Source organism: Chrysoperla carnea, chromosome 3, assembly GCF_905475395.1.
Source record: "Chrysoperla carnea chromosome 3, inChrCarn1.1, whole genome shotgun sequence".
Classification (NCBI taxonomy): Eukaryota; Metazoa; Arthropoda; class Insecta; order Neuroptera; family Chrysopidae; genus Chrysoperla; species Chrysoperla carnea.
Window position 1 is genome coordinate 57,225,322 of NC_058339.1, and position 22,777 is coordinate 57,248,098.

Below are 22,777 nucleotides of genomic sequence, written 5' to 3' on the forward strand. Positions count from 1 at the left end.
CAGGAATTCAAATCAATGTTAGAGTTGCATATCTCGTACTCATAGTTGATATGAACTTTTACATAGAATTTTCTTAATTAATCGAGGAGAGTGTAGTACCAGATATCAACATTTTTGCTACAGCTAAAAATGTGTGATCAATCCATTGCGTAAGATGTGTTACGATTTTTATAGTTCACCCTAGGGAACAGCATCATATACAATATTTGATTGAAACATTGAAATCCCTACAAGTTTCTTTTCCTGGAATCGTCTTCTCTGAGCGTCTAGTAACACCTTCAACTGACACTTGACTATATTATTAATTGGGTGAATGAGGCTTTTTTTTTTCTTTTATCGCGCTAACTTATACAGTAGATTCTCGATAACCGGAATTCAGTAAAACCAGGGGTGTTTCGATTATTATTTGTATGGAAAAATTCCGATTATCGAGCCTCTTTTGTATATGTTAACCTATAAAAAATCATTTTTCGTTATGATTAAAATTGAAATATAGTGTAAAAAATACCAATCAATAAGCATTGATTTAATTAGAGTGTGATTTAAAACACAAAACAATAACATAATAGTCAACTTGTAAATAATTGTAAAAGTTGAATAATAATTTTCTTCGGAAAATATTATTTGTTGCCAGAGGCAGATTATGCGGAAGAGAAAGTAGGCAAGTGTTTAGGGACGCGATGTTACAAAAAAGCACAAGTTAGGAAGATTTAAATAAAGAGGCTAGTTATTATATAAGTACTAGTTAAAATTTAAAATATATAGCTAGAGGGGGGGGGGCGTCGATGAGTGCTTATTTAAAGGGTTCTGGACATTTAATCCGCCTCTATTTCTTCTTTTTATTAAAAAAAGTTTGTCTTCATATAGTAACTATACCAATATACCAAAATACCAATTGGCAATAACTGTTCACTTCCCAGAGGGGTAGTTATTGTAATGGGTCCGATTTTGCAAATTGAAAATTTTAACATTTCTCCACGTTTCAAGGCCTTTAGAGTCGAATAGTATGGATTTTAAAAGTATGTCCGTGTGTGCACATGTATGTATATATGTATGTATTGTATGTATGTATGTTCGGATTCAATTTTCGCCTCGCGTATCTCGTATCTCGTACCAGTTTTATTTAACGCATAATTATGTATATATAACTTAGACCTGATTAGATTTTGAGCAAAATCGGTCAAACCGTTTTTTGTACCGAACGAAAAATTGTATAATTGCCATTATTATCACTTATCATTCATTATCACTTATCATTTATATAGTTTTAACGTCATCGGGGGTGCAGGGGGTGAAGCCCCCTGACATGAAAAAAAAATTATTTACAAAAAAATTAATAAAAACGAAATAAACTATTAAAACATATGATATTTTTTATCCCTTCCACTGGGAAGTTAGTCGTGTGGGCCTTTCGGGTCGCACCTAGACCGCTTTTTTAGAAACTTTAGGATGATTCGAGTTACAATTTACCCGAGATGCTACATCTTACCCTGCATACAACTAATATTTTCATTATTAAAAGAAATATACATTTATAATTCGAATGAAATCTTTAGTAATATTTAAGAAATAGTTGTTAAATTTTCAGAATATAATATTATAAAATACTTATTTCTATTTTAGACTTCCCAACAGGGATATAAGTATGATGTTCATTAGTCTTATAATCAATAATTCATATAGCATACTGTGTTTTTGAAACTTAATGATGAATTGAACTAATAATAAGAAGACAATTATTTTTAACATCAAATATATTATTAGACATTTTTAGTAATACTTTTCCAATGCTATGCCAACTTCTTAACATTTAAACTTCTTAAATAAAAGTGGTTACTTAAACAGAAAAATGTATAGGTCGTGTATTGAAACGGAGGCAATATAACAAATTTTGATGAATTTTTACTCATTTTTTTACCAGCATATGCCCCCAATAAATGCAAATTGACGGTAAGAAATTTTTTGTGGATATCACTATGTTAGTATCGGTGTGAACGCCATACTGTATAATGTATTGAGAGAATAGTAACATAAGCAATTGTTATGGCGGACGAATCAATGCAGTATGAGCGTCAAACCATACTGCTTGGCGATACGCACAATACTCCTGGTGAATAACTCTATTCAATACTATAATATTACTTATGCTAACATAGATACTGTAGTATATGTCTCTATCCAAATCAACATTGTATTAAACGCCATGCATTTCTTACCGTGTTGGTAAACGGCAAACGGAAGCCGATAGGTATGCAGCCGGTTAGAAACAAGTTTTCATCCAATCGGTTTTCGTGTTTACATTTGTTGTAAATGGAAAAGCTATGTGGAAGACCTTACGTGATGACTTGTAAACACAGTAGCCATAGCGACGAAATCTTTCAGTTAGTTGGTTTTGCATGAAGAGAAATATCTATGCATTTATGGCATGTATGTGCGACATTTGACTAGTTTACAATATACATTCTACAAAGACGTATTCTATAATGAAATTCTTCTTTGCCAAGCGCAACTACGTATTACATATAAGCTTATTATAGGTTTTTTTTTCTTGGAACAAGGATATTCATACTGAAGACTGCATGCTGAGGCAACATACAATAAATACATTTCAAAAAATGTTCCTTCTTGCAGTTCCAGGACAATTTAATAAAGTTTGCCTATTTTTATAAATAATAATAAATTAGATAATAACAAAATGTAATAAATAGTATTTTGATGCTTAAACAATTGATTAATTTTATCAACTTGTAGGCACGCTCAACTTTGTTCAATATCAAGATAATTTTGCTGGCAAAAGGATTCAGATTTTTAAACCCCCGAACTAAAAAAAAGGGCGTCGTATAAGTTTGGCTGATATGTGTATGTGTCTGTCTCTGTGTGTGTCTGTCTGTCTGTGGCATCGTAGCTAAACGGATGACCCGATATTAATTTTTTTGGTTTTAATTTGTTCGACAGCTCAAAACTAGACAGCTCAAAATAATAAAATCCCGGCAAAATCATTTCTGCCAAGATAAACCCTGGCACTCATATGTTTTTCAGTGTACTGATTCATATGAAATACGTGTAAGTGCAGTTTTAATGTCACGGACTCCAGGGCTTATAAAAAAGGGTGATGCAATTTGAGTTTATTATGTATAGCAAATGTCAAATTAAAATTATTGAAAAATAACAATTAATTAAGCTTGTTACATTAGAAATTGTGAAAATAAGAAACGAAATTGTATAAATAATATTTTTTAAATATAAATTAATATAACTACTTATTTAAAATTGATAGAAAATATTATTAAATTTTCAATGTAAGTCGTATATACAAATCATAGAATTATATGTCCATCTATACAATTATATTAAATAAAGTTGTTTATCGTTACCATGGAAAACGCCATAAAGAAAACTCATGCACGGTATGAATACATAATGAAATTAAATTTTTACATTTTTTTCAAGTTTTTGTGTACTTTCTGCTTTCTGTGTAATATTTTTGTTTCTTTCTATATTTTCGAATGAAAATACCTTGTATAATAAATTTATAATTAAAATAATTAAATCAAGCTATTTTATAAATTTCATAAAACTTTTAAAATCGTGTAAAATACTGACAGTAAGTTAATTAAAATAATTAAAATCTGGTAAAATAAATTTATATTGTCAAAAACAATCAAAAATATTAATTGAAACATAAGTAGTTAGATACTATTATTATTATTTTGTAATTAATAATGAAATAAAAAAATTTAATGTGAACACCACGAAACTTCATTGTACAAATATAAACACACCTTTTCATTTTAAAAAGTGATTACCTTTAATTGAAATAAATGCTACGATACTCGTAATTTATCACTTGAACCTTAAATCATAGAGGATCCTTTCAAATCAAGCACCTGATTTTATACCTAGTATTCCCAAAAATGTCATTTTTCAAAAATTTCAACACCTTGTATCTCTAGTAAGGAAGGTCCCGACTATAAATGTATTTAAAATAATCATTTTTTTAACGTTATTTACTTGGATCATCTACGTCACTCGGTCAATATGAATTCAATCATGTCAAAATGAATATTTCCGATGAAAGCTCAATATCTAATTATAACATTATAATTATTTATAACATTTTTACTTCCTTGACTTTGTACAAGGAAGTAAAAATGTTATAAATTATAGCATAGTATAATAATTTGGTTTTAGATTAGGTTTTTAATATTAATAAAAATAATTTTTATCATAAAAATAACAACTAATTTAATATGGTTTAAAATTCTACCTATTCTGAATGATACATTTTTAGGCCGGGGGATAAAAATAAATATTTTTCATAGCAAAAGATTACTTCAGACTAAACAAGTAAAAGGAACTCGCACATTTAAAATTGATTTTTTGCTTTTGTTTATTTCTTGTTATTGTGGATTGATGAATATATTACCAAACTATTAAACAACTTTTAACCACATATGTTGTGGTTGGAGTCTAAAACTATATTTTTCGGAATCACAGCCTTTTTGTATTTTTAATGAATTATATGTTTCCTGTAACAGCCGTATTATGCGTAGGGAAATTATACAATGAATTTTAAACAGAAAATTTTGCCAAAAATAAATACGACGACAAATGCACCAAAAAATATATAATAATTTTACTCCAATCATTATGAGCAATTTATGCTTTTAAGCCGACCAAAACCATATCCTTAGCTAAAAATCGACTCTTTGGAGTTGACTTCAAAGCGTAATTAAAAATTGGATTCGGTACTTTAAAATTGATTTATCTACACACCCGAGAAATAAGAACTACTTATCCCACTCATTTTGCATCATATAAATAGTTTATTACCGCACGCCTTTTCAACGAATCAAATTAGCGAAAATCTAAACTAACAACAAGTGAAAACAAACAATTGACTGAGTTAACTGTTGAAATACCATGCATAGTCAGTGTTGATTTCTTTATCACATTACACATACAAACATGTGACACATACATAACTGATAATCAAGTATAGCACATATTATAAAATTTCCGCCCAATTGGCGCCCTCACGGGTAAACAGTGATGTTTAAGAAAAAATGTTTCAAACAAAAGTTGTTTAATTTTTGATAAGGAACATTTTTTACATTTAAACTTTTGTTCTATCTCTAACGGTTTACAAGATGGGTCCTACGGACCCAAGAACCAATTGACCTATGAAGCTCATTTACGACCTTGACCTCACTTTTTACGTCCTGAGTACGCTGTAAAAATTTCAGCTCGATATATTTTTTCGTTTTTGAGTTATCGTGTCCACAGACGGACGGACGGACGGACAACCGGAAATGGACTAATTAGGTGATTTTATACCTGTGACAAAATTTTTTTCCTAGCATCATTATTTTTAAGCGTTACAAACTTGGGACTAAACTTAATTTACTATGTATATTTCATATATACATGGTATAACAAGTTACTATAGTAACTTTTTTTAATGATTTAGTTTTCTCAATAGCTCATGACAAATTTTAAATTATAATTACCGTTTATTTTAACATTTTAGAGGTGTTGTATTGGTTTTATTTAATTTATAAGAAAGCCTTTTAATTAATTAATAACATAAGAAACTCTGTGATAGTTCTATGAAATAATTAGCTGACATAAAATCAATTTTCAAAATTTTCATTAAACAATAACTAGACACTTCCTACACATATACTAGATATAATTATGTATTGTGATTATGAAATACAATCTGTTAACGAACGTTATAAAATTTGATCTTTTTGCTCGGTGTTGTACACTTGGTGCAAGTACAAAAAGATAGTGAGATAGGTACACGGTACGAAATTTGATGTCGATATCACTTGCATACCCCCCCCCCCTCCACAGAAACAGTTAAATGACAATTTTTTTGAATCAAGTAAAAGTTACTCTATGTTCTATGGGTCATTTAACGTCAAAAAGGCTCTATGATATTAAACTGTTAATATCTCGAAAGGCTCCGTTTTCGAGATATTAACAGTTTAATTTTTGGATATTAACTCCAAAAAAGCCATTTTAAAAGCTGAAATGTGGGGCTCACAATTACATTTTTGAGCTTATCAAAATTCTTAAATAATGTTTGAACATCCTTTAATAAGTTCTGAAGTGCTGAAAATAGGTCATTTTGCGTCATTTTTAGATTTTTGTAAGTCAAAAACGAGTATTTCGCAATAAATAATTTTTTTAGGTATTAAATTTTAATTTAAAAATTTGTAAAAGTTATTGTGTACTCTGAACACTTTAAAGAATTTATTACCTTTTAAGAATTTAAGACTTTATTTAAGTTAGACATTTGTTAATCATTTCTCGAATTTTCGTCTTCATTGTAAACTGAAAAAAATATTTAAATAATTGGAGTTAAATTTTTTGGTTTCGTGATTCCTTTATATATATACTTAACAAGATAACGGCAAAAGAGTTAAAAGAATTTTAATACTTTGTACATAATAATTTTTGTAAGTTAAGAAAAAATAAAAAATGAAAAATCATGAATTTAAATTTCATAAATATTAATAGTTAATGAAATATTGGTGAAAAACTGTTTACCATAAAAACTGTTTAACTTTTGCAATTATTTATGTGCTAAAAAACGCTGTTCCGGAACATTTTTCTAGATACGATTCCGAATCCAACGAGCTATCGCACATATTTTTAAGAGCATTATCACTATTTTTCACCATTTTTAATTTGCCAGCTAACTAAGCTAACTAAGTTTACTCATATAACAGTATGGTGATTGTGTCGGTGTTTTATGAAGGTGGAGGTTTTCTGTATGCTGAGGTAACGCAGTTTGTTATGGCGTTTAAACTGCGTCATCTGTCTATACAGTTAATTATTGACGTCCATCTACATAAAACTGCTTCACATTATCCATCCCATCAAGCTATTAACTGGATAGTTGAGTGACTTTCTTGAGTACATATTTGAGGCACATTGCAAATATTAAAGTTGATAACTTGCGAATGTGTGGGTGGTGAAATCTACAACCTGGCTGGGAGGTTGGGGGGGGGGCGTTGGTGACCTATGAAATTTTCAATTTGCAATTTTTCCTATGCAAAAATGTTCTTGAGGTACTTTGAAACCTACACCATTTTAAATTTAATATTCAATCATACGAAAAATCATCGCCTGGCATTATTTGGTAGGGGCTAAAATAGCCTGGCAGGTGATTTTAATTTACAATTTTGCAACAGTGCATTTAAATTATTTGCCAGGCTATTTTAGCGCCCACTAAGTAATGCCAGGCAATGATAACTCGTCTAATTGAATATAAGAATTTAAAATGGTGTAAGTTTCAAAGTGCCTCAAGAACATTTGTTGCATAGGAAAAATTGCAAATTCAAATCACATTTCAGGTTATTTTAGCCCCCACAAAATCATGCCAGGCGATGATATTTCGTATTATTGAATATTAGACTTTAAAATGGTGTAGGTTGCAAAGTGCCTTAAGAACATTTTATACATAGGAAAAATTGCAAATTAAAAATTTGATAGATCACTAACGCCCCCCAATCAACTTTAATATTTTCATTTTGCCTCAAATATGTACTCAAAAAAGCCACTCTGCTCTAAGACCAAATGTCTCAATTTGTACTTAGTCAAAGATTACAGATTGATTATTATAGAACCTTTATTTCCATAATAATCGCATAAACAAAATACCTCCTTGTTATCCACTGAATGTTATTTGACAATCCCTCTAAATAATATATTATGATATTACAAAACACTTGCTCGACCCGCGCGGATTACCGCCTCCGTGCTACCGGTACCCGTGGCTACACTGTATCTGTGGTTAAAAACAGCAACTTAATTGTTTAAATTAGTATAAGGAGAACAAGTTTAAAAAATATTTTACATGAAAATAGCTTACTTAATAGTTGAGAAATATCTGTTGTTTCGGCTTAATGATGTCCTCTGTATTAGGAGAAGATCTATAAAAACTAACATGTTTGCCTAATAAATTAATTATTTAAATTTATGATATTTTTTGGTTCAAATTATTTTTCTAGAGTGTTTTTTCCTAAGCGGTACATTTTTAGGCCGTGAGTATATTTTTCAAACCTAGACCATCCAACCATACAAATGAGGGGTGAATCATGGATTATGATAAACGTATAAGGAAGATAAGGGTAGGTTAGTTTAGGTAATATTGGCCGTCCACGAAGGACACACTTAGGCTATAGAGCCCATTATGATACCATATATGTGTTTTACCACCTTTCCGGTGCATATACCATATACCATGCACTACACCCGCTCATCACAACTATTAATTAAATTAATTTTGTTGCGGCGGCAGGAATCGAACCCACTACCCTAAGCATACCACGGACGGAATTGGTTACGTCTTAACCAACTGAGCTAATAGGGCGACAGAAAGAAAATATAAGGGTAGGACAGAAAAAAACTTGCTAGAGTAAGTAATAAGTATATACAAGTTTGTTTCTAAATGAATAAGCCAAAAGTTATTAAAATTATTTGTTGTAACATATTAACTATGTACGATGTTCGTAGCTTTAACGGATGACAAGCAAGACAGCTTAAAAGCCATATCATTTTAAGTTTTAAGTATAAATTCTAAAGGATGTGATGGTTAGCTGTAATATCTTGTTAGACTCTAAGAAATAAACTACATTATCCGAAAATAGTATTTTATTATCATAGGGTGGCCTCCGAATAAATAGGCAATTTTTAATAATGTATTCATTGAACAATTTTAACTCTGACACAAAACTTGAACAAAAATAATTTTAATTGGAAAAAGGAAATAATTACTAAAGGATGTATTTACGAACACCAAGGCAATTTTAAATGAAAAGCTTGATTTTTATACCATGTATATGAAATATACCAAGGTATACTTAGTTTGGACCCAAGTTTGTAACGCTTAAAAATATTGATGCTATGAACAAAATTTTGGTATAGGTGTTCATAAAATCCGGTTTAAGACGTAAAAAGTGACGTCGAGTTCGTAAATGAGCAACATAGGTCAAAAAGTGAGGTCGAACATTTTTTCGTAAACATCAGTGTTTATCCGTGAGAGCGCAAATTGTATAGTATGTATTATTTGGATATATCAGTTATATGTATGTGATATGTATGTATGTGTAATGTGACAGTTTAATCAACATTGTCTATACATGGTATTTCAACAATTTACTCAGTATTTCAACAATTTACTCATTAAACATCACTGTTTACCCGTGAGGGCGCCAAGTAGGTGGAAATTTTATAATATGTACTATACTTGATTATCAGTTATGTATGTGTCACGTGTTTGTATGTATAAAGTGACAGAGTAATCAGCACTCGTATACATGGTATTTCAACACTTAACTCAGTCAATCGTTTGTTTTCACTTGTTTTATATGAAGTTGGAATTCAATTCAAATTTAAGGTGGGATTGTCCGATTATATTTAAATGCATAAATCAATTCAAAATTAGGCATATATAAAATTGGTTTTATGGTAACGCGGTAAATGGATGATATGTTTTCATAGATTTCTTGAAAACTAGTCGGTGGAAATAAATAAAAAAATTTTTTTTAATTAAAAAAACTTTGCCCCACTAATTAAGGATGTGCAAGCACTTTAGTGGGGACACAAATTAAAAGAAATAAATTTTTTCAATTTTGGTGGTGAATTAAATGTTATAACTTGACAATATAAGACGAAAAGTAAAAATAAAATTTTTACATATCTGAAGTAGTTTTTGAAGAATTGGAAAATGCTATCTGTGGTATCAGATTAATGGTAAATCTTTTGATACAACAAGATCTTCAATTTCCAAAATTTAAATAACAACTTATCTTAAATTAGTCGAAATTTTAATCAACTAAAAACTTTTCATTTTAAACCATTGAGATTTAGGTATAAAGCAAATATAGTGACAGACGAAAATACTAAATTCTGCGAATAGGCGACATTGAGAAAGTTGCCCTTTTCAAGGTCTGGGTTCGGCAAATTTTCAAATGCCCTACTACCTCAAAAGTGATCAATTTTTTCTTATTCTATTTAGGAGATATTCGACTATGCGAAACTATCAAATTTTTTCCAACACTAAACAAAGCTACAAATTCGTAGTCCAACACTTAGAAATTTGAAATTTTAAAAAATTCTTACCTTAGTACTCATTTAAAAAGACTTAGGACACATACTGTATAATTTAAGGTATTATTGAGTTAAGTGGCCAAAAAGAGATAACACAATTTAAATTTTATGACATTACCTAACGTAAAATTACATTAATATAATCCAAGTAAATGTACCTACAAGAATTTAAAATAAGTTGACAGCATGACATGAACTGAATCAACAAAACCTTTTCTTTATAGTCCTTACCATAACCGCACAAGAGATTAATAAGAGGTAGAAATAAAATTGAATTTTTGATTTCTTCGCAAACATTTAATAGTACCTACAATTTTTGAATAATAATTATTTTGTATTTAAGTCCAATTTGACTGGATCATCTGAGTCTGAGTTAACAAGTTGGGGTTTTGATTTGGAATCTTTTTTTTAATTTGTATGTCTCTGCCTATGCGAAGTGGTACAAATTATTCGAAATTTTCAAAATAAATAATTGAAAGAATCGTTAAATTATACAACTTTGATTCTAACAATAATCAAACAGATTCTAAGATTGTTTCTCTCATCTGTAGTTATGGAATAATACATCCTTATAATACTAAAATAAGTTCTGCGATTGGAATATAATTTTTGAACAGTTGTATAATTCGTATTTAGAATAATTTTGTTTGGACTAAAATCGTATACGAGGGCAGATTTATCAGAGCAATTTCTTCAGCCGATACCACAGATACTTCCCACTTAGTTTCAAAACCAACTTTTACGTGTATGTGGTGATTATTTACTGTAATTAAAGCCCAAAAATGTAAAAATTCAGCTTGTTTCACTATTAGATGAGTATTTTTCAAGATATCTACGGAATTGCTTTTAAATAAAAGATTTTCGTACAATTCTGTCGATATTTCAAAATCTATTTAGCCAATCATTTAATAAACCCGATTTTTGTAATATTTGAGTTAAAGTTACCCAATGCTTGATATATTCATCAAATAAAAAAATTTTTTAATTATTTTCAAAATTTTCAGGTATATTCCATAAAATAATAAATTTTAGATTTGAATAAAAAATAAAACAGTTTCTAGGCTAATATTGAGCCAAAAAATACAAAAATTCAGTTAATTTAATGATTGGATGCATAATTTCTGATAAATCGTCCAAAATTTCATATGAGGATTAAAAGATTTCAATTTCTAAAAAACTATTTGTCTAGTAGTCAAATTAACTGAACTTTCGTGACTTTTGCATTATAATAAAACTTATCATTTTAATCACAAAATTACAGGCGCAGGGCAAAATAACCAGAGTATAAGTTTCTGATTTAAAATACTATAAAAGGAATATAATGTCAGTCAATATAATTTATACTTTTTAGACGGAAAATGTTACTAGCCAATAGATCCCCGCCTAAAGAACTTCCTGGCTACTACATTACAAACGAGATTTTGAATTGATGGATATCTGTTTTTTTGGTATTGTAACAGAAAATTAAAATTATCGAATAATAAATGGAAATATTATTTTATCTCACATTGGAAAATTAAAATTTGATTGAGTTGGATGCCTGATATTTTGGAACTTGGGGTCGCAACCAAAAATTTTCTTTTTCTAATAAAAAGTTATTCAAAAAGATGTAAAGAAGATATATGCCTGTGGTTTAGGCGTAGGTATTACAGCTGTTAAAAATTGATATATAAAAATCATCAAATTTTATTATTTTAAGATACTAAGTGTGATTAAATTTCGTTAAGAATTCAAAAATTTATTTTTATATCACCATAATTGAATCTTCCTTGATAACTATTGCACAATAATTTTAAGTATATTTTAAGATTTGATGTTAAAATTTATAAAATATGAAAAATGGGATTGGATTTGTTATTTAATAAATATATCATGTAAGTAATTGTATAATTGTATAAACAAAGATTACATGTAGCTACCTACCTACCATAAAATCATATAAAATATACCTTAACCATTATATCAGAAATAAAATAATAAAATTCATATTGTCAATAAACTTATTGATCAGTTATAATTTTTTAATTACACAAAATTTTACTTAGGTAATCTTTTTGAACTGTAAGGTATAGGACTTAGGTAAACTTGTAGGTATACCTAAATATTCATTAAACCTTTCAAAAGATATTTAATTTTGAATATAAGATTCCTAAAAGATTATTCAAATCGTAAAATGAAGGGTTTTCCATTTAAAATGATAGAAATTTTAACTTAAATTAAACAATTCATGTGTAGGATATTATTATTATTTTTTTTAATTTTAAAGAGTATTATTATCTTTCAATCTTCGTGGCATAGTGTATATCTTTTTTAAGTTGACATATCCTTGATTAATTTAGGAAAATGGTTCAAACAAAATATGTTTGTTTCAAAGGCACACCTTATACCAGCGTCGAATTCGATCTAAGTTTTTAGGAATAATTAAAACCTCACTCTCATTCGTAACTGACAAACATTAGAAGAACGCTTTTTTTTGTAAACAGAATAATTTAGGCAATAATTGAGAGCAAAATTCTAGCTTTTTGTCCGTATATTCATTCAATTTCAACAAAAATTGTCTTAATAGAAAAACAAACCAATTTATTGGACTTATTAGAAATTTTTTTCGAAGAGTGTTTAGATTTCGCTGAAACCATAATACGAAAAAACAATTTTGATACGAAGAAACAATTTTGGGTAAAACTTTTCAGTTAGTTCATGCCTAAACTGTAGGGTTTGCGGAAAAATTTCGAACAAATATGTTACTTTTTTAATCAATAATAATTTTCGAATTTAAAGTGTTAATCTATCGATAATCAGTTATGGAGTAGAGTGAACTTTTCATTGAGCTTGAAAATCTAGGTCAAGTTTAATGTCTGCGTAAGATTTGCCTGTAAAAAAGACCAATGTAACCGACAGCTTTGCTAGAGGTTCAATTAATCGATCGCAAAGATTCATTCGGTATCCAATATATATGTTGGTATTGTTTTTGCTTATTTTTAAGGATACTGGATCAAACGTTTTGACGACATTTGATTATTTACTGAACTGGTTCATTTAAAATTTCTTACCAAACAATAAAAAGTTAACTAATATTGACGATATAAGGTAATGAAAATTATGTGGTACAAGAAGCTGAGACTGAACAATCATTTTGATGAAAAACAGTTCAATATGTAATGTTGCACAATGCTTTGCTCAATATTAATTATATCGCGCTACCTAGTGAATGTGTGAGTTACATTTGGCTGGTATCATGTGAAACAAATTGCCATAAAATAACTATTCTTTCAAATTAAATTTTTTATGAGATACCTCATGCTTATTATGTATAATTTAAGTTTAAAATTCTATCATTTTAAATGAAAATACCTTTAGAATGAATAATTTATAAATAATGTTTTAGAAATATTTTGTAGGCACAATGGAACTCCGATAATTAGAGTTTTTCGGAAAAGTATAAAAATTCGACATGTCCAGTTATTTGAGGGTTTGAAACCACTATGGATATAGTAGCTTAGAGTAATCGGACGCTATTACATGGACGAGAACCCATCAAACAGCTTTCATAACATAGAAGTTTGACGCAATAGAATCAAAACTTTGACCTAAAGAAAATTTCCATAGCTTCAAAGTAACCTAATTTGCTTTATCGAAGTTTTTATATTGGAAAATTGGAATTAGCCAGGATTTCGAGTTATTGAAATTCTTCTATTTTATTTAAATGTACCTATTTTAAATGCTCAATCCAATTCGTAATTACAACAATACTCCGGCCCTATAAAACTTTCGGTCTATTTATATTTACATTTATTTAAAATTATTTGTAAAGATAAATCAGGCTTTTAAAACACTTTCGAATTTATTAACAAACTTTTACATAGTCGATGTACAGAATCAAATAAATAAATATCGAGTTATCGTTTTCTACGTAAATGGACATTACCTAATGTACGTTTCCTACGTAAAATTTCAAAAAATGAGTTTCTTCAAATTCTAATTAAGCTATAAAAACGTTTGAATCGAACTGGCATATGAATTTCAAACAATATGTTTGGAACTTAATTGTCCAAATTAATCCAATTTTTTCAAATCCAATTTACCGTAATAATATTACAATAATTTAGTTTTAACAAATTATGAAACAAAAAAGTTTTTGGTTTTTTTTTTTTTAAATGTACATTTTCTTACTTATGTTATTTAGTTTTTTTTTTTTAAACTTCAGAAGTAAGGTGACTCAATTTTTGGCAATCTGAGACAAGTCTAGACTCTAAATATTTGTTTTTATACGTTAAAATTGTTTTTATGTTGATCTTAAACACTACACAATAATTTTTAAAACAAAATTTCATCTGATTCATAGTTTTTCTAGAAGATTATGAAGAGAAAACCTTTAATGATTAAACTTTTCTGCATGTTAAATAACGGTAACTTTTATACTAAAACAATCCCACAAAGAAAATATTTCCAAATCTTAGTTGAAATTGCAAGTTTTTTTTTTTAATCGTTTTCTCGAAGACTAAATTCGTTTTTCTAATTTCATCAAATATTTTACTAAAATATGCTACGGAGCTAGCAAAATAACAAATTTATTTTCTAAAATCGAATTGTTAATAAAAAATGGAGGAATTCATCTAGTTTTGTTACTAAAACAACGTGCTAATATCTTTTTAACCGACTTCAAACAATAAAAGGAGCAGGTTATCAATTCCACTGTATTTTTTTTATGTGTGTAACCTCAGAATTTTCGATTGGGTGAGCCGATTTTGATGGTTCTTTATCTATTTGAAAGCTGGTGCTTCCCGTTTGGTCCCATTTCATTTTGGTCCAGTTCTGACAACGGCATCCATGAGAAAACCATCGACATCGACTCCAAAAAATACAATAAATTTAACTACATTATATTATCGTTATTTTTTTACTTTTTAGTGCATATTAATTTGTTTTGGAAAAGTTTTTCTTTTGAAGTCGTTTCTTTTTTTGTTAAAAGTTTTTCAAAACTTATCATAAAATTAGGCCCAAAAGACGTAGGAAGGCCCCGCAAAATTTTAGAACAAATAGTTTATAATGAAATCAAAAATTATTCTTTGATTTACTTAAAATAAATTTAGTCCTAGTTTAAAAATTTTTGATGTAATTGTTTTTCAAAATAAAAAATTCAATCAAATTTTTGGTAGTTTTTAGTTTTGTAGATAAATTTTAGAAATATCATGCCTCTAATTAAAATTGTAACTGACCAGTAAACCTATTTTAGCGTATCACGCCCCAGATTAAAAGGATTAATATGTACAATTTTTATTTGACCATGTAATAATTTTTAAGTTAAATATTCCTTATCCTTTTTTAATACAAATGTTAAATAAGGTTGATAATACAGTAGAGTCATAAAATTTAAATTAGAACCAAATAACACACCCACTTTTTTGTCACCTATAAGTAAGTTACAGGTACATTTCTACCTAAATTGTGTATAAATAGCAAAAATTTGAAAAAAGTATTATCATATGAATTTTGAAATTCGAACGACTAACATTACTAAGTAAAATAATTTAAATAAAAAAAAATTGTATTCGAGGTGATAATTAAAGCAGTATTTTCAAAGTGATTGTTGTGAACTGAAATTAAAAATTTGGTAAGTACTCTTATTATTTTATTTTAAAACATTGTATGTAATTTTGTTTCGTAAAGTGATATTATTTATTTCTCTGTAGACTATAAATTCGAGATACATTTTTTCTTTTTATGTACAAGCTTTTATAATGTCTACGGATTAATAGCTTTTAGTTTGTTTCAATATTCATGACGCGTTTCCATTTTATTAATATAGCAATAGCAATGCGATACTAAATTCCCTTGGGAGTTTTTTTCAAAATTTTATAATTGCTATATTTCATATTACAGTCAAGGTAGATAGAACCTTTTGAAACTGTATAATTCAAAAAGTTTATATAAAGCTAGTTTATGCTTTTAATTTTGAATGAAAAGTAATTCTTTGTAAATTATTAATATTTCATTTTTAATACTTGCCAGAAACTGATTGCGAAAAGTAAAGTCCAGTAGCTCATTTTTCTTGAAAGTGGATAGTTTTGATTGTAGGTTTATAGTGACAATATTTGTATACAGTGTGTCGCTGCTAAGATGACGAGAACATCATATTTTCGTTATTTTTGGGAATATCGACCAAAATAATGAAAAAATATTGGTTTGGGAATAAATATAGGAATATCGAAATTTTGGGTAATGGGCACACCGAAGATACCGAAATCAAAAACTCTTAGGTACTACAAATTGATAGGGCCGATTAATATTTGCCTAGTGTCAGGGATGGTTAGAGTAGCCGAAAAGATGGTTAGAGTAGTTGCATGCTCATGCCGATTTTCATGACAAAATTGGCCTTTTTCATTATTTCACTCATTTCCCCAATGAGTTGTGAGTGGGCCAAAATAGTGAAAGAGTTGTTAATGCTAATTTTGCCATTAAACTCGGCATATGGGTATATACAAATATTCTAAGCATGCTCTAACTTTGTGCCGATAATATTTTTCTTTAAACTCAAACTAATTAAATCCAAAATCAACTTCCAATAATTACAACTTATTTTTCTCCAAAATAATTTTAAGTTTTCATAATATGCTTAATTATAATAAACTAATAAATTTTTATTTAATTACAGATAAAAATGCCTTTACTTGAACGACATGCCAAAATGGTTCCTGATAACAGCAAAAGTCCTGATTTAAGTCAATTACAACAAGATTTAAGTGGATGTTTATTATCAACACCTAAATCTTCTTCATCATCATTAGCAAGTTCGGGTTCATTTCGTTCACGATTGTTATCATCAGGTGGCAAGTTACGCCCCCGTGCTTTATATCGTGAACTTACTGCTAGTACGCCAAAATCATCGATTAACAATTGTTCACCAAAGAAACAAGAAAATAATTCGAATCAGAAATCAACATCAGAGCATCGAAAAATGTACATGCAACAAAAATTCAAAGAACGTCGACAATTACGTGATGAAAATAGAATAAATCAATTGTTTAATGGAACAGTTTTAATGCGATAAAATATTTAAATATTTTGACGTTAATAATTTATTATTATATTCGTTTAATTAATTTTTCTTAAATGTACTAACTAGTTATCTAGTAATTTTGTAGTAAATAATTTTGTAAATATGTAATAATTAAAATGCTTTAAACTTTTTAGATTTATATAATATTGTATATAAAACATAGAGAATAACATGAAAATTTTAAAATTTAACTCTTTTTTTTTTATTATTTATTTTTTTCCCAGAATACTAAAGTAACAAATTTTTCAAAGCCTCCTCAAAAACCTGGTTTCTTACTAACCCGCTCAAAAGTTATTTGCCTAATAGAAATTAACATGCAAGGCATGAAACTTATTATAACTAAAAAAAAGTCAGTGAATCCTAGAGGGTAAAACTTAATAATAAGGAAAATTTAACTTGAAACGCAAGAAAACTAAAACATTACTGGAATTATTAAACATGTCATGTTATTTTATTCCTGCATTTGGTTAGTAAGATTTAGATAGTGTATCAGGATGTCAAACTGGGAGAAAGGGCGTATGCTATTTTATAAGACGGTTCTACTGAACAAGTCCAATCGTTTAGGGGTGGCAATACTTTTAGAACGGACTCTCTGAATCAAAATATTATTTTAAAGTCATAAGAATCGATAACTAATTAGATATAATTTGTTAAAGAATTACTTCTTTTATTTTTGGGAAACTTCATTAGTCTCAAGATGTACGCTTTAAAAAATCAATCAATTTTGCTTGTAAAATCGAAAAATTTGTTTTTGTTTAAGAACAACTTTTGTACCGGAAGCATAAGAATTTTGTATGTAAATTGTTAAATGCGGTAATTTAATTCTCATTCACTTTTATGCACTCGTACGAAAATATTAAATGTCTACCAGAAAAGCGGAATTGTTGTAGCGTAAAATATTTAATGACTATTTGCATAGGTGCGAATTCGCATTAAAACATGGTATAAATGATAGTAAAGTAAAAAAACCAACAAAATAAATATTGAATTATTGTTTCTTACGTAAATCGATAGTTTTTTTAAAAAAGTTTTGAAATAAAATTTTTCCAGGAAAAAATTTCAAAAAATGAAGTTTTAATTAATTTGGAACAAAAATTTAAAAGAAACAGCATTTTGCATTGTAAATGGTAAAATTTCTTTTAGAGAAACAAATCACCCATTCTTTACCGCCTATAATTTTTAATGAGCGACTTTGGCTTGATCTACTGTATTGTTCCGACGGGTATCGGTTCCATATGGCTTCATCAAAGTATTTAAGAAATTGAATAGGAATTGATTTCATACATGCATCATAATAAATGATTTCAACTAACTATTTATAGTTTTATTTTGGTGAATTATGATATTTTTAAGTAAAACTGTGAATCTCACGCATTTTACCGGATCTTCTCTTCGTCGGAAATGATCACGCAATTCTGAATATGTTTGTGTTCCTGAGTGGACACAATATCATAAATTATATTTCAAGCATTATTTTAATTTAGAGTATGTTTTAAAAGGACTAAAGGTTATTTTATTTCAAGGCTGAAACAACTTAAGATTTTTAAATGGTAGCCATATATTTTTTTTATTGAATTCTTTCCACCAAAAAAGGTGTATAACTTTTATGCGAAGTAATATAAAAATAAAAATTAAAAAACGAAAATTTTGTTCGATACCCTAGTTTGGTTTGGTATTTATTTTGTGTAATACGTAGTAATACCAAATTGAATAAGTCTATAAAAATAAGTCTATCCTTTTAAAAAGTCAAAGTTTACTACCAATAACTTTCAAAATATATCTACTTTGACGGAGAAATTTAACACAAAAATCATTAATTTTGCCTTAGGTTCTAGAAACCATTCGAAACTTTGTGAACATTGCATTTTATCGGGGGATAATTACCCTCGCGATGCCCTTGTTTTGGCAATTAAAAAAATTACTATCCCGTCAATAATGAACCAAATAGGGTAACTGGAGGGGGATGGTTGGTGTAGCTGAACACGAATCCGATGTAAAAAAAACCTCGGAATACCTAGGGACTTGGGCATCCTGATTTCAAAAGCAGAACTTCCTTTTTCAAAAGCAGAAAAAATTTAGAAAAAGATTTCATAAGTTCATGAAATTTATAATCATGAAACGTAAAGACATTTAAAAAAATTTTGAAAAATTCATCTTCTAATCATTATTTACTATGTTATATATGCAAACAATAATGCATTTTTTAATGCACTTGCTTTTGTTTTAATGCACAAACGACGGAAATTATCTCCCGATAATCTGCAATGTTCACAAAGTGTATAAATTCCTTCTAGAACTTCATTCAAAAAACGGCATCTCGATCCAACTTACTTTAGAAATTTCCGCGGTAAAATGTTAAATTTCCTCGTCTAACTTTAAACCAACATGGATCTGTGTTTTTGTTCAATCAAATAGGACTCCGTGGCGCAACGGTAGCGCGTCTGACTCCAGATCAGAAGGTTGCGTGTTCAAATCACGTCGGGGTCACAAAATTATGCTGTTGTTGAATTAACTATATTTTTTCATTTATAAATGAATCCAACCATTTATCTTGACTATTGAAAATAATTGACTAACTGACTATTTTCGAAATGATGATGACGATAAATATTTCAAGACTGTTTTTTTTATTTGATTTGCCCAAATCCTTCAAAAAAAATTATATAAATGTCCATAAATGAAAAAATAAAACATATAAAATATTATTTATAAAACTAAAACCCTCTAATTACAAAATGGTTATAGACTTTTAGAAATGAAATTCTTTAAAAATGTTCTTTTTGACACTTATTTTATTATTCCTTAATACACAATAAAACGTTGATAAACATTGAAATACAATAATTATATATAGTTGCAATATATTTAAAAATTATTTAAAAAAATTGTGGTATGACTGTCATGAAGTATCATACTTAGGCCAGAGTCATGAAAAACATTTAAGTTAAATTTGAGATCAACCATTTCATGCTCAGTCTGTGTTCTTTAGCGTTTAAAATCATCAAAATGGCAGTGAACTTACACCTACGTCTGATCAAATGGCATTGGTTATGTAAGCGAATACGGCTTGTGAAGACAGAAACATGCCACTTTATTTGGATCACTTTAAACGCATAAAAACAAAGTCTTGAAATGTTAGTTATAAGTGCGATTAAATGCGTTTTTGTTATCTATTTAGCTTATATTGCTTTTAGCAAGTGTTCAATTTTTATAATTGTTCAATTTTTATAATATTAAAATTTCTTCGATTGCTTAGTATTTAAAACAGGATCATATGCTATTTTTCAATAAATATTTTAAAATGCCTGTCCCATGTTAATATAATCAATTTAGAATAGATTTTTTAAAAATGTTTAAACATTTGATCAAATTATCTTCTTTTTTTCATTATCATGTAAGAACCTATCTTATACTGTTGATTTCTTTATCAACTGACTTTAAAGTGCAATAAATCGACGGTCGATTGTATATCGAATTTTAAAACTGTGGAATTTTAAAAGTATAGAATTATTAAATAAGCACATAAAGATGCAAAATTTTTATGATTGTTTTGTGTGTGCTGTTTTTAGATAAAGATAAGGTTGGTAAAAAGAAAAAAGAAGTTTAAATTGTGACTCGAATGTCGAATAATTTATGAAAGTCGAGTTTAGTTAAGCTACAATTTTCGTACTTTGACGATGATTTTTTGCTTGCCACCGTTTATATTAAAAGAAATTCATTTACAGCATAATACGCAGAAACAAAGGACAGGACGTTTCCATCTGTCGCAGGGGTTTACAAAAACGGAATGCAATTTGATGACTTTTTAATTTTTTAAGTTTTTTTTTTAAAACTTTCGACAGTTGCAAACATCCTACCCTTTGTGTTTGCGTATTATATTAGCCAATGGCACAGAAAAATAATCATGGAAATTTCGCTTCATTATGGGCACATAGTCAAAATGGCGAATTTGCACAATTTTTTGTATCGGTTGTTAAAAATAATTATATTTTTATGGTGGAAGCGCAAGGAAACACATCATTTTATAACAAAAAATTCAAATATTATACTCTTTTGTTAAAATTTTCATTACAATGATAGAACTTCAAGCAGCTGTAGTGTTTGCTTAGTTTTCAATTTCGATTCCTAAACATATACGTAGAATTTCGGTAAAAAATATTATTGCTCATATTTCATGATACTTCAAAATTAAATAAACATTTTCGTTTAATTGGGATTCCACCTCTTCAGATTTGATGGGGAGATTTCGGACATCATGTAGTTTCTTCCGACTTCCGATATCAACATAAAGCCTCCAAAATTCGGTAAATAAAGATATTATTTGATTATTTGTTTCATAATCATGTAAATTCGGCAGTTCCGAGGAGCTTTCATTTTAAATTAATTGAAGAGTATTTATTAAAACTTTTAATTTTAGAAATTAATTAAATTGGTTAGAAATAATTAAAAAATGAGGCATATAAAACATCAAAAATATCATATAATTTTATTTTTAGGGGATATAATTAGATTAATTTAACTATCTTTCGAGTATCTGAATTCTTAATTTATGAAACACCAATGTCACATCACGGATAAATAACGTTACATTAATTATTTTTTACATGTTATAAAAATGGACGCACGACTTCTATTCGAAGTAGTCGTCACAACACTTATGAGTAAAATTATGGAAGTATTATGACATAAATTCACGGTATGTCATCCGTGATGTGACTTTGACGGTCTGTAAAAAGGAAATTGACTGAAAAAACTAAATAAAACTAAAATTTTTTTAAGGATCTAGTTCCAATCTGTTCATAAACAAAGTGTAGTTTACGAGAATCAATTATTTTGAAATTTCCATTTATAGTGAATTTTTTAAAATCAGTTTAGGTCATATTATTAGTTATTTCAAAACATTGAAAGTCCAGGAATATGAAATTCAACTTGTGTACCAATTCTTAAATTGTAATTAAAGATTGAGTTTATGAAATATTTAAGCATACATTTATTGGCTCATTAAAGGCCACGAAACCGCTAGCGTTAGTCACGATGTTTGACTTTCTGGGAATTTGGATAATTTATATTAGAATATGACGCTTTTTTTTGGACTTTATTCGGCAAAAAATTAGAAATTTGATATGAGAAGATCTTCATTTTTTAAGTACGCCCTTTATTTAAATTATAACTGTAGTATGGAAGGTAGAGATAAGGAGCACAATCTGATAAGGCTTTTTAACTCAAAAAGTATCCACAAAATATCATTAAATAAAGGGGTTATAATAGAACACCAACGCCATCTTAATTTAATGCAGCTTGAGGGACACTTATCTTAGAGATTGTGCTCGTTATCTCTACCCTCCATAAACTGTCGATAGTAATTTTATTTCTTAGGTAGTTACAATGAAGCGTTGGTCAGTGGTAATTACAACATTGGTTGACAAAAGTACTAACTTGATTTGGACCCGACTTGACATACTTGAAGCTAGATCTAGACCAGGCATGGGCGAGTTTTTTTAAGTCGAAGTCACCATTGTTATAACTTTTGTGTGTGTCATAAACTCTATTGTGTGTCGCTTTATCTAAGTTCGCATTGCTCATAGAAGAGGAAGC

The 22,777-nt window shown here is 28.5% G+C and overlaps 1 protein-coding gene and 1 non-coding gene across 2 annotated transcripts in view; one reads left to right on the top strand and one right to left on the bottom strand.

The window, feature by feature from the left end:
• Window positions 1-22,777, bottom strand: part of LOC123295770 — a 104,094-nt gene that overhangs the window by 55,319 nt on the left and 25,998 nt on the right. The gene's annotated exons all lie outside the window — the stretch shown is intronic.
• Trnaw-cca lies at window positions 19,598-19,669 on the top strand. Its single transcript has one exon. It is a non-coding gene; the product is annotated as a tRNA-Trp (tRNA).